Below are 4,975 nucleotides of genomic sequence, written 5' to 3'. Positions count from 1 at the left end.
CATCTGCTCAAAGTGTACCATCTACAAATGCTCTATGTATCCAGGCTGCACCATCTACAAATGCAACTACTACTCAGGCTGTACCATCTACAAATGCAACTACTACACAGGCTGCACCATCTACAAATGAAGCTACTACCCAAGCTGCACTATCTATAATTAGTTCGCGTACCCGTTCTACACAGGTAAGGGGTCAGACTCGAGGGAAGAACATAGCGCGTCTCATAGCAAAAAATGGTGGCAAAAAACTTCCTGTTTGGGTCCCTGCAGATGCCAAGGTGCCAGTAGGGCCTTATGCCACTCCATTTGCTAATGAAGTTGGGTTACAAATAAGGATGGCTGCACCTATCATTGGCATAAGTAAGTGGGATAAGATTGACGAGATTCATAAAGCCCCAATCATTCAGGTAGTTTGGGTACTTGTATTTGTTGATTTTTAAATAGTTAGATTATCACCATTACTTGCAGTTTAATATTAATAAAAGTATTCATATATTTGCAGGATAAATTTGAGATTGTTGATTATGATGAGGATGAAGAGGTTTGGAAAGCTATCAACAAGAAGTGTAAAACCCTTTACAAAAGTTGGCGTAACAAGATGAAAACACATTACTCGAAGTTGGTAGAAGCTGGTGTTGACCCTTACACTAAGCCTTACAAAGGGGTCGACCATGAGGCTTGGGTACACATGATTAATCATGTGTGGCTTAATAGTGATCATTAGGTAAAACTTCATAATTTAAAGAATCATGTTTCAATTTCAATTTAATTTTACTAATCAATTACTTTTGTAGGAATTGGCTGAAAAAGGGAGGAATAGTCGATCGAAGTTACCATATAATCATACAATGGGCTCTAAGTCATTTCAAGCTGCAATGTATAGAGAGGTGATGCATTTAATATATTTAAAAGTGTGATTGAGTTAAATTTAATTATGTATACTTACTTTTAAAATAATATATTTAAAAGTGTGATTAAGTTAAATTTAATTATGTATACTTACTTTTAAATTGACGGAATTAGGGTACCGCAAAGGTTGACATTGTAGATTTCTACAAAGATTCCCATTGGAGCAAGAGAAAGGCGGATTGGATAGCTCCAATATGTGGTGAATTACATGTAAGTATGCCAATTAATATAGTTACATATTTCTGTAATTGGTTCTATTTGTTAAAGTTGTTTACAAATTGATAGGAAGCTTTGAAAAAGTGACATGAAGAGTCTTTGGAGCCTGGGGCAGTACCATTAACTCAGGAGCAACTGTCAATTGAGGTTCTTGGAATGAGTAAATCGGGATACATAAAGGGCTTTGGAGTTGGTCGAAACCCATCCTCATCCAAATCTTCTGTTAGTACACAAGCACATGTTGAGGTGGTTTCGAGCCTGGAAAAACAAATAGAGTCATTGAAGAATTTGGCTGAGGTCCAGCAACAACAAATTGCAGCCCAGAAGCTGGTAGCACAAGAGCAAGCTAGAAAGATTGAAATGCAAAACAAAAGGTTTGAAGAGATTGAAAATTTTATGAGGATGTACAAGGATCGGGCAAACATGCAAGTTGGTCAAGAGGATTGTTCATCAGAGGAATTTTATTGATAGCTTGCTCTGTAAGTATACTTTTCAGAATTTAATTTTCATATCACTAAAAACACTTCACTTAATATATTGGTTGATCCCTCTTCTTGATTGTTGCTAGTTGATTATATTTTTAGAAATTGAAAATTGTGAGTTAGATGAATCCAAGTATTATTCACCTATTATGACACACTACACTAGTATGTGGGTTGACACTAAATTCTAATTTTTCTTCTTCTAAGTTCTAACTAACTTCCTCCTTTCTCAGCTATCTACCTATTGTCAAATCCCATAACAAGTAGCATTTTAAAATATGTTGAGAGGCCAAGTAAACCAAATTTAGATTCGGATTATGCTAAAACCAGTCTGAATTCAATCTGTTGAGAGGCCTATGCTAAATAAAGAAAATGAGATGTGTGGATGAAATATAGTTCGGGGAGAATGTGTGGGTTTAGAGAGGAACTAGAGAAAAGAAAATAAGAGTTCAAGAAGGAGACTAGTAGAGTTTAGGAAGGAACTAGAGTTTAGGAATGAGAGTTTGAAGAAATGCCCAATGCGATTCATGAGTTGACATTAGCAAGTAACTTGCTTGACTTCGCCTATAAGATAATTGTGTTCCCTTTTTTCTTGTGTATTGCTATTGTTCATAAACCTATTCATCTGTTGATTCAAATGATTAATATCTTGCTTGAATGTGTTTTCTTGTGCAAGTCTAAGACACGGACAGAGAGACCCATTTATTGGTATCCATCTTTGCTGGTTTTTGACTTTCATCTTGTTGGATTGTTAGCTTTGCCAATGAGCTACTAGTTGTTTTTGTTCTTTTCTATATCATGTGTATAGTAAATTGAGAATTGCCTGAAGCAACAAAATGGCCAAACTGGTGAGGCTGAATTTTCATGAATTTCCATTGCGGTAGTAGTTTTTTTTGTTGTTGTTGTTGGAGTGTCAGTTAACTTATGTTGCATTCGGTGGATTTGGGTGCCAAAACTTTGAATGAGTGCAAAGCATTCAAACACAATTCTGAAATCTCCTTTTGGGGAGTGATTGTAGATGCATGTGATAGATTAAAACTAACTTTATGAATAGTTTGATTCAAGAAATATGCATCAACAGTTAATCATACAAAATGCGTCAGCCAATACTTAGTGTGTTTCCCTCAATAACTTTATGTAGGCTGAAGTGTGCTGCATGCACTATGGTAGAGCACGAGTATTGATCTTTAGGTTGAAAAAAAGAACTAGGAATATGTACAAATTTATAGAGATATTGCTTGTAATTAGTTCATATATGCCAAGTTTAACTAGTGAATCATGTGTTACTTTTTGATTTTGGTATTTTGAAATTTTGTAATTCACCGTAGGAAAATTAGCTCTCAATTTGTTCATCTATAATGTGAAACCAATGTTTTTAGACCAGGACCTTTATTATTAACATTTTAACATTATAATTTTTTTTTTCATATGTTTGACAGATTGGCAATAGATGGAATATAGTTCGGGGAGCATCAAAGGATTACATTTTGAATTTTTGGATATATTTTGTCATAGGTTTTTGTTATAAATTTGCAAGCTTGGAAGGTTTTTTGGAATTACATGTTTGAAGTTCTTTTCATATGTTTGATAGATTGGCATATGGATGAAATATAGTTCGGGGAGCATCAAAGGATTACATTTTGAATTTTTGGATATATTTTGTCATAGATTTTTGTTATGAATTTGCAAGCTTAGAAGGTTTTTGGGCATTACATGTTTCAAGTTTGGGATTGTAAGAGATTTGTACTTAAATTGGATGTTTTGGATTTGATATGTTGTTTATATTTAATATGGTACTACTTTTGAATTAAGTTTATATTTTGAATGCTTTGCACAAGTGTGTTAATTTGAATTATATTTTGCTTATGTTTATAGGTTTATGAATTATGTATTGAACAGGGAAATTGTTAAAAAAAATTATAAATAAAGAATTTTTGGTGACAGGTTTTTTTTTTAGCGACCCAAAACTTGATTGGTCGCCAAAAGTTTTAACATTCAACAACCAATTCTTTTAGTCATTGAAAGATATTTTTCGCGACGCATTTATATGTTGCTGAAACTTAACATGTCACCAGCTGAAGGCTAATTTTAGTGACTAAATGTTAATTTATGGCGACAAAATTTTAGTCTTTTGGCGACGGAAATATTTGGTCGCCAATTTATTTATAAAGGCAACCAAAATTGATTTGGTCGCCGAAGCACTTAGTGACAGGGCTTCAGCGACCAATTTTGTTCATGTCGCGGATACTTTCAGCAACCAAAATTACACTTTTGGTGACTAAAAAACAGGTCGCTAAAAGTGTTTTTTGTTGTAGTGAATCCTGTTGACCAAGTCTTCTCTCCTCCGTACGTTGTCGCTTTATCACCTGAAAACACAAACGTGAGCTAGCCGGCGGGTGTGTGCCGGAAACCTCTCCGATGCCTAAGTCAGTAAACTTGACAAATAGACAAAAGCTCTGTGTATTCAGAAAACAAAGTTGTGTGTTACCTCTCCAAAGGTGATGTTTGTGAGCTTTTATAGGTTTCGTGTGACACAATCCTAGTAGGACTTCTATTCCTCCATGCAGAGTCCTCCTAGGATTCATACTCCTAAAGGATAATGCTTATCCTCTAACACCCCCTCACTGCTTAAACCAAGTGAGATGGTTTTTACCATGGCCGAACTTCAACATGACCGAAATAAGCATCGCTATGCTGAGCCGCAGAGTAGGCCGAATTATCCTTAGCTCGGTTCTTCCTTTTTACTGCTCTTACGTCGGCTTCTCATGAACAACCCATGGCATAGTTAGACCGAGCTACCGAGTAGCAAGGTTCTTTCTGTCCTATCCACAATACACCAAGACCGGACTAACTTTGAGACCGGCCTAGCTCCAAGTCGCTTTCGGACCGGAGTACCTTTATTCCTCTCTTGGGCCGGAGTAATATTTACCTCTCTTGGGCTGGAGTAACTTTTCGGCCTTTTCACCCAGCCCTTCGTACTTTGGACCATAATGACTGTAACGCCCTCAAAATAATAACAATAAACCCATCAGATAAGACATGAATTTACATTTAAACTAACCGCATTCCTTTCATTCATTAGAATTCCAAGACATAAGTATTACATGTTAACCTCATAACAAAATGCCCTACGGGCTTACAGCTTTCCAAGTTAACACTTGGTTACAACAAAGAGTTCTAACTCGTTTACACATTAAGCCCTTGGCTTGAAATTACATATAATACATCAAAAGTAAAACGACAAAACTATGCCCGCCACTAGCCTCCCAGCTATGTCCTTGGAGGTGGCATGCTTCCTGTACCTGAAAATGATATTCCCATATAGGGTGAGCCACAGCCCAGTAGAAATACGCTAAACCAACCATGGA

Source organism: Camellia sinensis, chromosome 15, assembly GCF_055761805.1.
Source record: "Camellia sinensis isolate YWXY chromosome 15, ASM5576180v1, whole genome shotgun sequence".
Classification (NCBI taxonomy): Eukaryota; Viridiplantae; Streptophyta; class Magnoliopsida; order Ericales; family Theaceae; genus Camellia; species Camellia sinensis.
This window is presented reverse-complemented; position numbering follows the sequence as displayed.